Source organism: Ambystoma mexicanum, chromosome 9 (genome assembly GCF_040938575.1).
Source record: "Ambystoma mexicanum isolate Mex_15411 chromosome 9, UKY_AmexF1_1, whole genome shotgun sequence".
Classification (NCBI taxonomy): Eukaryota; Metazoa; Chordata; class Amphibia; order Caudata; family Ambystomatidae; genus Ambystoma; species Ambystoma mexicanum.
This window is the reverse complement of record NC_090931.1, coordinates 812,777,375-812,790,530: the sequence shown is the minus strand read 5'-3', so window position 1 is coordinate 812,790,530 and position 13,156 is coordinate 812,777,375.

Below are 13,156 nucleotides of genomic sequence, written 5' to 3'. Positions count from 1 at the left end.
ACAGGAGTGAAGACACTAGCTATTGTGTCTGGAACTCCAAGTTCAAACTCGATTTCCATCCTTGGCTCACGTGACAAGAGACCCCGATTTGGTCCATTCTGCAGCTTTTAAAAGCTTTAAATGGATTAAAACTTGGCATCCTTTGTGTTCTTTCTTGCACCTTAATGTGAGAGGATTCAATCTCTGCACAGTCGTTCTTCTTCAGAGTAGATGGCTGACCTTGATTTCTAGGATCTTGACTTCAGGCCAGACAGCTTCAGCAACCTGTTATTCTACTGTGAAACAGCTTTTAATTCCTCTTTCATGTTTTTTGGATTATTCATTTCATGATCCAATGTCCAGGTTCTATACAATGGTGACTCTGCCTGTATTCTATTCACAACTCATAGCTAGCCTATACAATGACTTAATCTACCTTGCATTTCAGCATCTGTACATTCATTGAACTTCTGTTTTCTGCTGCTCTTTGTTAGTGTATAATCTTTGTTGTTTCCACTTTAATAGTCCACTCAATTATTTACTTCATCATTTGTCCTCTAGCATCCATACATTAGCCCTCATTACAACTTTGCTGGTCCAGAAACAACGGTGCCGGTAAGCTTACCAGCACCATTGTTTCCGGACCAGCAAAGTACAAGCCTGTTGTGTGAGTGCCCTCCGCCCGGCAGGCCTGACTTGCTAGGCAGACCGCCACCCACCCACAGACTTTCACGGAAGCACCGGCACCATTATTAACAGTGCCAGGGCTTCCTTGTTCCCTATTCCCATTGAGTCACATCGGACTCAAATGGGAATGAGGAACAACATGTTATCGGCACCTGAATTACTGGCTGCTGTGGTTGTAATACCCCGGTGTTACTGGCAAGTCAGGCGCCAGTAACTTTTACGGGTCTGACAGCTACCTGCCAGTTTTACCGGCACGGTTACCGGTGGACCCGTAATGAAGGCCATTGTCTTCATTCAGTATCTCGGGACGTCATGCACACTTGTACCGTCATCAGTTCATTTTCTTAGCTCTTTCTTATATTCCTTCAGGGAGTTCCTCCGGTAGGTTGTCATCAATTTGAGGATACATTCGATAGAGTTGTCTCAATGGATATCTCCTTCCAAATACTTGCTGTGGTATTGGTACGATAGCTGGTGTCTGGCAAGGCACAATCTCATGTCTAAAATACAAAGGAGGCAGGGAGGCAGGATCTTCTGCGGATGTATACATCTGCTCCTCTACAGGAGCTTCTATGGGTCCTCAGTGAAATTACCTTGGGTATAATAGAAAAATGATTGATTTCGAAAGACTGCTCTGTGACCGCACAGAGCAGTCTTTTTATATCGAACTGTCATACTTGTAACCCCTACTACACACGAGTGCACGCAGGGGCTGACAGGCTGACAAGGACCCGGAAGAGCTGTTGCGGGACTGGAAGGTAGGTGTATGTCTGTGTGTGTGTGTGTGTGGGTGAGTGTGCGTGTATGTAGTGAGTGTGCATTGTGATGGGAAGGGGGCAGTGGGTGGGTTAAAAGAGGAGTTTTGGGGGTTAAACCCACCCCAATTAAGTAAATGACCTGTGGGAGAGGGTGGGGTTCACCTAGTCAGGGATGGGTGAGTGGGTTGGGGGGCGCAGCAAGTGATGTTGCTGCATTTAAAAACAAAAACAAAAATGGCCTAAATAAATCGGTCTTTTTTGTTTTCTGTTTTTAACATGCGCTAATATCACATTGAACCACTTCCGTGTCTCAATGCATTTGTGGATTCTACAGAGTGTCTCTTGCTTGTCACATCAGTGAGGCATGAGTCAGATATGATTCTGTCCCATACAAGCCAGAAAGGAGTATGCCAACCCTCTACCGAGGAGGTGAATCCATTGTCTGGCAATAACAGTCAGGATTGTGAAGGCGCCTGGTCCCAACATGATACAAAATAAAACCAAATGAAGGACACACGGAATGAGACCAGGAGATAGATTGCAAGTTGAACACAGTTTATATCAATAAGATGTGCACGCAGAACACTCTGCTGCCCGGAGAGCGCTCTGCCAACAGATACACAGGCAGCACATTATGAATGAGAGAATCATCATGAGTGACATAATAACATATAGTACAGTTCAAACATTTCAGTTGGTCAGCCCGCACAGTGCCCTAGACAGTGAAGGCGATGTTGGCCTCCAATTGGTTGCTGTGGCTGGGGCGGTTCAGTCGGCACGCGGGTCAGCTGGGCTCATCTTCACAGGGTGAAGGTCAGACTTTGTTCACAAGATGTCACACTTCTAACTAATCTAAACTACACAATGACCATTGGCATGCAAAGAGTAATGTTTAGACCTAAAGCTATCATTTAGATGTAGGGGGCTACAAAACGTGGACCGATATATGTACATTCTAACCCATGCTTTTACGGGGCCACAGGTACCTTTGGCCCTTATCCCAGGTGGGTTATCTTCAAGACCTTATCCGTAATTAGTTCTCCTTGGTGCCTCACGATTCAAACGAATGGATGGATGGGTGTTAGTTTTGCAGAAGGATATGGGATCATGCTGGATTAGGTATATGGTGGGCAATGAGGCAGGTCTGGGGGAAAAGAGTCATCCAGCAGTTACTTCAAAGAGAAAAAGGGGAATGTGGGCAAAGGGTCTGTAAGCTGTAACTTCTAAAGGTGGGGGTTGAGGTGGCACAGGCAGGTTTGTGGAGACGGATAGGCATGCAGGCCAGAGCTTGCTCCGGTCACACACAGAGCAATGAGCTCTGAGGAAGAAAATAGGATACTGACTATTTGCAACAATACATGGCCAAGCGATTCTGTGAGAAATGGGTCTGAGCTGAGCTGCCAGGGGAGGAGGAGTGGGTTGGCGGGGCTTGCTGTGTGCGGCGTTGGGCAGAGGGAGAGATGGCTTTTGAGAAATCATGACAGGGCCTAGACAAAGATGGTGTTTTAGGGTAGCGCAAAATGGAGTCTGTGCGTCTCCCCAAATGGCTTTGTTTACCGTCTTTTGTGTGATTACATTAAGGCCAAATTATTAGAATCGATAAACAAACGTAGGGATGTCTCCCTCCATTTGTGTAAACATGAGATCCATTTCACGTGGGAATGTTGGGGGTCAGAAAATACCTTTCCTTCCTTACAATTGCTTTGGGGTTTGAGGTACAGGGGTAGGATTCTCCACTCCTGAATGAAAGCCTCTATGCAGAAATCACCCAGTGGTAGATCTGCAAGTTTGTTGCAATAAGCCCCAGATGGCCGACACCTTAAGTATCCCTCCGAGGGGTCTAAGACCTGGACTTCCGAGGATCAGATGAGGATTATACCTCAGATGTCAGTTTAACCAGCTCTCTCCTGTTTTGGGCAAACAGCATCTGCCCGAAAATGGAAGTCTTAACAGAATCCCCTTCTTAGATGCTTCCTGATTCAAGGCTCTCAAACAAAATTGGCACTTGGTTGATGCAACTTAAAATGTTTCAATGACCAGAGCTCTTACGAGGTCAAAGAGATGTTGCATGCCAACATCAATTGCTTTGTAATTATGTAAATCAGGGGATTACAATCCGCCCACTCACCTCTACGAGCCCAAATGCTACAACAACAAAGCCCCTAACCCTCAACAGAAATTTACATCACGGCACCCTAAGTTATGCTCCAATTTAACTATACCTTGCAACAATACCACTCAACCTAAACTTATTTGTATTTGTAATTGTATTTGTATTTATTGGTTTATAAAGCGCTTTACACCAATGTGCTGTACAATTGAACAACTTAATACATAAAACATAAACAATATAACATAAACAATATAACAATATAACTTATCCCAATAACAGTCCAAAATATACCTAACACAACTATACTATCCGGAGCCTTGATCAATGCCAGGTCCCTAGTGGCCCATGCCACTGAAATAGCTATTACCTTATCCTCTAACAACCTTGACCTCCTGGCAGTCACCGAATCATGGCTACACAAAGCAGCAGGTCCAGCACTCTCTGTTGCAATCCCTGAAAACTACCAAATAATTAGAATGGACAGACCCAATAGTAGAGGAGGTGGTCTAGCCATTAAAGCAACAACTAACCTCGGTCTAAGGTCACTAGCTCAATCTCCTCTCAAATCATGCAAACTCCTCACAGCCAAATTGGCCATCTCCAACTGCCACACTTTAACGATCTACCTAATTCACAGGCCACCAGGCCCCATTGGTACCTTTGAGAAAGATTCATCTAGCCTACTAGCTAATAACATAAAAGAAACCTCTCAAATCCTACTATTAGGCGACTTGAATCTAGGCTTTAATGACCCTGATGACAAATCAGCACAAGCTATAGCCACCGTGCTAGCTGAACATGGCCTAACCCAAAAAGTTCTTACCCCTACCCACAATAAAGGAAGGGCTTTGGACTGAGTCGCCACCTTGAATTGCGACACTGACATCACCAAAACCACTCCCCAACACTGGACAGACCATTACCTTATCAACTTCACTCTATCTCTCAATAAACAAATCAATAAAGAGAAAATTATGGCAGCACCCCTGCCAACCAGAGCAAAAAAGAATATAACTCCTGACAATCTCTTGCCATTACTGCTGCCAACCATAAATGCTCTTCCTGATAACCTGCATCCTGAGCGTCTGGTAGAAAGCTACAATAACGCTATGAAGAAAGCACTAGGCATCATTGCCCCTCTAAAACTTCAAAAAAAGTAAACAACAAGCTCACCTAAACGCCTGGTTCAACCCTCACTTAAAATAACTAAGAATGCAAAAAAGGAAACTGGAAACTAAATGGCACCATTCCCCAACTGAAGAGAACAAACTGAAACTTAAACTCTTCGGCAATAACTACAAAAAAGAAATCCTACTCACAAACAAAAAAATCTCTTTAATGCAAGAATCTGCAATTCCAGTTCCAATACTAGGGAATTATTTGCAATCCTAAGGGAACTGGAATCCCCCGTACATCCACCTGATAACATAGCCAAAGATAAACTATGGTGCACCAGCGTCCAAAACGCTTTTACTAACAAAATCAAAACTCTCCAAACCAAAATCTCCTTGAAAAAAGACTCCCTAACCTCCAACGAGCCACCTCTTAGCACCCATGCCAGGACTACCAACATACCAGGCCCAGATCCCTTCAAATTTACCAGTCTCCATCTAGAAACAGAAAGGATTATCGCATCCCTCAAACCATCCAGCTGCAAAGGCGATTGCTGCCCATCCCAGCTAATCAAGGACCCTGCCAGGGACCTAGCCCCCTTTATATCCACATTAATTAATGCATCCTTCTCGTCCAACACCATCCCAAGTAATCTAAAAGTGTCATGGGTTCTGCCTCTACTGAAGAAGCAAACCCTAGACCCCGCTATTCCCACCAACTATAGGCCTATCACCACGGTACCGTTCCTATTAAGATAATAGACAGAGTAGCCTACCTACAAATTCAGCAATATCTTGAAACTAACCAACTCCTAGGTGTCCACCAATCAGGATTCAGACCGCAGCACAGTACAGAGACAGCCTTAATTGATCTTAAAACACAGATCAACAAGCTCAATGACAAAGGAAACACTGCTATGATAGTCCTCCTTGATCTGTCGGCAGCTTTTGACCTGGTGGATCACACGGTCTTGTGCAAACACCTAGCCTCAGCTGCCCACTTTTCAAATGAGGCCATAGCCTGGATCCAGTCATTTCTGGACAACCGCACTATGAGAGTCTTCTCCACACTGGCATCAGCAGACCCCATTAAAATAACATGTGGTGTACCCCAAGGCTCCTGCGTCTCGCCAACTCTGTACAATATCTTTACCAAGCCCCTATTTGACAAATTGGACAGACTGGGTGTCACATACACTAACTACGCTGATGACACTCGGATCCTCATACCCCTTTCGGACAATTTCGAATCTGAAACGGCCTTGGTAAACAAGATATACCTCATCATTCAGGCATGGATGGCCACGCATGGCCTATGCCTGAATGATGATAAAACCGAAATCCTGCTCCTCGGTTCCGACGGCAACCTAAAAAAACTCAACCCCAACTACTCGCCATTCAACATTGATGGCAACATCATTACAGTAGCCAAAACAGTGAAAACACTAGGCTTTCACCTTGACTCAGCTTTGACACTAAAAAAACAAGTGAACTCGTTAGCATCCTCTACCACCTACACATGCAAGTTTATATGGGCAAGCAGAGCCTTCCTCACCCAAGTTAGCTGCATAATTATCGCTTACGCCTTCATACTCTCCAAACTTGACTACTGCAATGCCTTGTACTAGGGAGCCAATAAATACACCACTGACAAACTTCAAACACTGCAAAACAACGCCCTTAGAACTGCCTTAAACTTACCATCCAAGGAACACATCTCCAAGAAAAAAAGAGAACATAAATTGCTCAAAATCTATGACAGAATCTCGCTTAAAACAGCATCACCGACCCACAAATACCTAAACAACGCAGCCCCCCTACCTAGCAGCTAGAATAGTAAGAAAAACCTCAATCCACCCCACCAGAAATGTCAACTCCTACTGCCTACAGGTACCTAAATTCAGACTAAGCAAAACGGGTGGCAACAGCTTCCCAGTCAAGGCAGCCCAATACTGGAATGCCCTCCCACTTAACATTAGAACGGACCGATCCTACTATAGCTTTAGGCGAAATACTCTCACATGGCTATGTTCTAATGACCCCCAAGCTTAACCTTACTTGCATTACACCAACAGATCCTACTCTATTCTACTCTATCCCACTGTATATGTATGTCCTTAATCTGACCTGCCGAAATGCTGACTGTATATATGTATATTTATTTATTCTGACCTGCCGAAATGTAATATTTTAGTTTAGTTTAGTTTTGTTTGTTTATTTATAAAGCGCTTCCGAACCCTCCGGTAGCTGGGCGCATAATTATGTGCACAGCAGAGTTACATATCGTTACACGAACATCATAATACAACAGACAGAGCATACAATAGTCCAGGCTCTGAATGTTTACATACAAGAGTAGAATATACCGAGAAGAGTATGTACAGAGAATAGTCACAAAATAGTTACAGTGGCGAGTGAGGACCAGGTTACAGGTTGGTCCTGAATAGGCTGTAGATAGAGTAAACATTACTGCAGGTAGAGAGTGGTGCTATTTATATTTTATTGTACCTTACCCTGTAACTAAGCTTTTAAGTATTCATATTTTTCTGTTCTCTGTGGCGCCCTGTTACATCTGGGTTTGGCGCGCCATACAAAATCAATAAACAAACAAACAAACAAACCTAAGGCCGTCTGAAGTCTTTGAATGTCTTCCAAAGCTCAGTGAAAAGTATGTGCTGGGTAAAACCCGGGCCTGCGGGATAATTTATAAGGACCATGAGCCCTTTTCATGGCCAGCTTAACTTTTATCTCAACAATGTCAATGGGGGAAAGGTCCATTGAAGACACTGTCATGCGTTCAGAAACACATATTAGTAGTCAGTCGACCTCCCCTGCCTCTGGGAATTCTTCTTCAAAGCCTGCTAGAGGGACATTTTACAAGTGCCTAGGAACAGATGGTTCATCCTTCAGTTCCAATTGTATAATGCCCCTGACACTATGTAACAGAGGGGTGCTTGATGATTCCATAGGTTTGTATCTACTAGAGTCACACTAAGATGATGAAGCAATTTACGGTAAGTGGATGAATGAATCCATATGGACCAAATTAATTTGTAAATGGCAGCTACCAACTCAACAATTTCGATTTTGAAGGTATTTCACTAACGTTTCCCAGAGTTTAACTTATTAGGTGGAGTAACCACAGAGACGTGTGCGATGTTGGGTGTAGGGGAACACTGGGGTGTCTTTGTGTGGGAAGCCTAGCTTACATAACAACAATCATGACTTTCAGCCATGCCACTGTGCTAGTGAGTGCCTGGACAGTGGGCTTTGTTCACCCATCCCTAAGGTTAACAACAGGGGGCAGTGCTCTCAAACCCTCTCCCCAGTAGGTGCAGTGGGCCCGGTGTTTGGATTTCTTTTCAGTGGGCACAGACCTGCACCTTTCATGATCTTCGTTCCTAGAGGGAGACCTAGATCCATGCCACTTACTTGCATTTCACAGAGTACCCTACAATTGAGGTCCGCTGACAATAGGACGGAAATGTTGCCTACTTCATTTTCTCTGGTCTAGTAACAGGCTTTGACTGCTTCAGGTTCTCATCTGCTATTCTCTTATGACTAGACCCCTACTTGCCGTTGTGGAGTAGCTGCTTCTGTACACTCAAGATGGCTACCAGGACCACCATGCTCAAAAGTAAAAGCTGTGGCAATTGGTGAACCAAATGTACACTTCTGTGGACAGCCATGCTGGTAGGAGGAGAGAAAAGGTCATACTTTCAAGTGACTATGCTGATGATGCGTCCACCATGGTGCAGGATCTCTGCATGAACATGACAGGACGCTGGGACAATGTCTGTGACTTGGGTTGTTGGGGCCTCTCAGATGATTTGTGAGAATCATAAATCTAGAGAAATTAAAATAAACGCGAGATTAGGCAAAATGTCTGCCTACCATCCACGTGGAAGGCAATCTGTTGTAATCTGTGATTGTAGTCTGTCATTACAATGGAATGGAATTCACACGCCTACAGGAATGCATTTGTATAACTTGGGTGACGTGCGCGTGCTCTGCAGGAGTCGGTTGGTGAGTGCCCGCCGGGTGGCAAGCCGGTTTCTGTTCTCCTATACGTTAACTTGTGCTTGGAGACATTAAAGACATACAAAGAACTCACCTGAGTGCGGATCCACTTTATTACACTGGCGACGAGGTTTGGGGCTGCTGTGGAGGGGGCAGCACAGCTGGAGAAGACACTGCCCTCCGGATCTATTCCCACCCGGCGGGATCCTGTCCAGTGAGGTGGACCGTTGCTGGTCCTGGTCGCTGTCTATGTGTCAGGAGTTTGCAGCTATATCCTCACGTTTAAGGATGGAATGATAAAAATGGAAAAATTATTAATGGATTATCAGAAATCCCATATCTCTCACAGCAGTCCGCTCATTATTGAATGGCGTGTGTTTTCATCTCGGAGTGTTTTTCCTCATGTGGTCATAGGATATTGACACTGCAAATACCCGAAGAATTATTTTTTTTTAGGAATATACAGACACATGCTCACGCGCCCTGCTGCAAATATACTGATGCTAATTAAGGCAAAAGTAATCCCAAAACAATGCATGTGCATCAATTTAGGAATGTATAGGAATTGCATTGTTTTTGGATTCTTTTTTTAAAAAAATCCTACACCAGTACCAATTAACATTTTTCGGGTGCATTAAGCCAAAAGTAAGTATTTCTGCATTGATAGTAGATTTAATGCAATTTTTTTGGTAGGAGTTCCCTCGTGTTCATAGAATATCAACACTGCAAATAACTGAAGAATTAACATTTTTTTTAGGACTGTACAGACACGTGCCACGCCACTTCCTATGGAGAAGGCGAGATGCTGCAAATATACTGACGTCACAGCTGTGTGCGAGTCCCGCTGTGGCATGTAAACACAAAGTTGGCCATGTTGTCGACCTACAGCTGTGATTAGTAGGCCATTGTTGCAATGTGGGTGTCCCTATTTTGTTAGAGTTGGGCTGTGCTCCTGGTTAGTACTACGCTCTCAGCGCTGAAACAAAACACACACACAGAACAGAACCAGCTGTACCACGGAGTTAGCCTCACATATGAGAAGCACGACTGATTACGGAGACTGTTTATCCGCGCAGTGTTATTATTAATGACTCATTCGGAGCGGCTTAGTTAATTTCACAAAATCCCTCACAATAAAGTTTCAATACTGTTTATAGTTCCCCCCTGCGTGAAACTTGCCAGATTCCATCCTGAAGGCACAAGCGAGCCGGTATCTGGTATACAAAAACCATAGGCGTATTTATGGATAATTGTGACTGTCAAATACTTCAGCCGGATGACAGAGTGCAGGGATCGCCCAGAATCAGACGCCTGCTAGGCTGAGTTCTGGGCTCCGTGGTTCTAGGAGAGGGGAGGGTGGGCAACAGGGAAGGTAGGGCGCGCAGACGTGGGCGACAGAGCAAACGTGCCTGACGTCGAACGCAAAGACGTGAGCCCTGACCAGATGCTTTAATCAGGCGTTCGGTGTCACAATGACAGAAGGAAGGAAAGCAGCCCTTTCTCCAGGTTACTTGGTGGTTCCTCAGTCTGATAAGATGTTCCTATAGTCATGCTTCGTCTCTATGACGTGAGGTTTCACGAGTGATGTCACAGTCTAATGAAAAGTTCCCAGAGTGATGTCACAGGCCGCTCGCAGGCGTCACATACTTGACTTTGTGTTCCCAAAGTGATGTCACAGCATGGCCTAGACTGTACCGCTAGGACGACAGAGAACAGACTGAAACATCACCCCATGCCCCCGACGTAAGACAGGGGCATCACTCAATGGCCCCATCGCCATCTCCAGAGCAGGCATCATTTGTGATTGGTAAATATAAAGTGAGCGAAACCAACGTTTTTATATTGTGTTATGTCATGGGTGATCTCTGTGTCATGTATGCTTCCACAGGACTGCCTCAGAAAGAGCGTTGGGGATTCGTTTCTGCAGTTTTCATTACCGACACCTAATTCGAAGTTTTACAGTCAAGTAAGAGACGACGTTGTAAAACATGCTGTTTAAATAGCACAGTGAACAAGTAAACAAATGTGTGTAGGGCTGATGTTAAATGTAACATTAATATATACGTGTTATTTACATACATGAGACAAAGCTAGGGGCCGATTGCCTGCATATGGAAAGAGTGTGTTTATCATCTTCACAGCCCAAATATTATATATGCTACCCTTAGTTGTCAAGAATAAATATTTAATAAAATCATTAACATATTTTGAGAAAGACCAATTGAAACCTTCATTTGTAATATAAATGGGTTGCCAAAATGACGTGGTAAAACGGCATAACACCTTCCGTGTGTTCTGCAGCAACCTGCATAGTAACTGAGATTAATTGGGAATCCTACAGAAATTTGTTTAGAGAAGGATTCAGGCATTCATCCAAGCACTGCTGCTAAGGGTCCAAGTGTTCTGTCTCAGTAAAAACGTGTATGGATCGAGTCTGCATGCATACAGTCAGTAATCCATTCTTATGCCAAACGTTTATGCTACGTAGCTCAAAACAAGCTTACGGTGCCCCAATGTCACCTAAGCCATCTCCCTCTGCCCACGTCATCTCTCTGTCAGCCTGCTCCGTCCTGCACCATCTCTCTGTCATCCAGTGTTAGCTTATCTGAGCGGTAATGGCCAAAAATGTTGCCCTCACAACTACGACGGCCGAAAATGCCGACTTTTTTTAGACCCCGCTTACACCACATATATATGTGGGGGGTATAGGATATAATATTAATATGGGGGGGGGGGCGCAGGGGTCTCCCCCTGCATATATATGTGGTGTAAAGGGGTTTAAAAAAAAAAGTCACCATTTTCGGCCGTCGCAATTGTGAGGGTCGCAGTGATCACATAGATCCTCTGATCCATGTTTCTGTCGACCGGTGTCCGCCTCGCCACACCTTTCTGTTGACCTGTATTGTCCTGCAGGAGCCATTCTCCAAGCGGCTTCATCAGCCACTGTCATCCACCCAGAGCTATCTTCCGTGCGCTTTCATCTGTCTACATCATCCACCTGCTTCTACAGTGTATGTTTGAAACCAGTTTCCGCAGACATTCGAAAGGCCTGATTCCCAGTGTTTTCCAATGGGATTGTGCCATCATGGAATTTTTAGCGCAGTACAAAGTCACTTTGCACTCGTGCAAAAATAGTGCAAAGTCACTTTGCACTGCAAACATACACTTTGCACCGCTCTGTGAATCAGGGTGTTTGTTGGCAGTGCAAAGTCACTTTGCATGCGCTAAAGGTTCCACGAATCAGGCTCTAAGCCTTTTATATATATGGAGTGCAGACATTTTTATGACCCTTGAAATGAAGAGTCAAAGTTGCTGTATTTTACTCACGCCGTACTTAGTTGGCTGCCTGCCTGAAACCAGTTCCTCATTCTCCCTCCTTACACACAAGTTGTGGTTGAGTTTTGCTTTAGCAAGGTGCATTAACAGGAACATCTAAAGGTCACCTGGTAGGCAGGAGATATCAGTTTGGAAGAACAATGAGCATACTTAAGGGCCCTTAAATATGCCAGCCATGAGCTGACATCTGAAGGTCACAACATCTAAAGCATGACCCAACACTACAGATGCAAGGTCCAGTTCAGAACAAACTGTGGGCAGAATACGAGGCACACTTCTGCAGCCAAAGTTCACAACTCTCAAATTCCTTATTGATTACAGGGACTTGCAAGCAAGGTGTTGCAGTTGCTGGTTGCGGGCACCAGGCACCCACAGCCAGCTCATAACTTCATGCCAAAGTTTTGTTTAATTCCTGGCAACTAGGCAGGCATTGAGCAACTGACCTCATGTGGGCTGTGGCTGGTGTCAGTTTGATATTCACATGGGACCGGGGGCCGCAATTGCAGAGATAGATTTCAAATGGCCTGTCAGTAAAAAACTTTTTTTTTACATGTTAACCGTTAACCACTACTTCCAGGTGAAAATATTAAACAAAATAATATGGAAATGCTAATTTATTTTATTTTTATTTGCACATTTGTAGGAGCGCACTTAACCCAGGGGCGTCTAGGCGCTCGTTACAGGAGGTGGGAAGTTAAGTAGTATAGGGAAGCAGACAGATAGCAAACGGCGAGACTGCTAATCAAATAGGTACATTTTTAGTCATTTACGCAACAAGGTGTAGGAAGGCTCTGATCGCAAGGCAGGTGGGAGAGAGTTCCAGAGCGTGGCAGCAGAGACAGGCAAGTTGGAGCCACCGGCTTTAGCCCGCTCAAACCTTGGAATGGATAGGCTGTTAAAATAGGCAACACGTGTTGACCTGGAGGAGGCTGGTTTGGAGCGTTTCTGGGCCATGTAACAAGGAGCGGTGTTGTCGAGGCAGCAGTGAGTGGTGAGAATTTAGAGCTTAATTTGTTCTCTCACTGAGAGCCAGCGTGCTTCTCTCCTTGCCACAGAGATATGGTCATGTTTGTGTAGGCCCCAACCAGCTCTCAGGGCGTTTTTTCTCTATAGTTTGTAACTTTTTAAGTTTCGCTCAGAGGTCCCGCCAA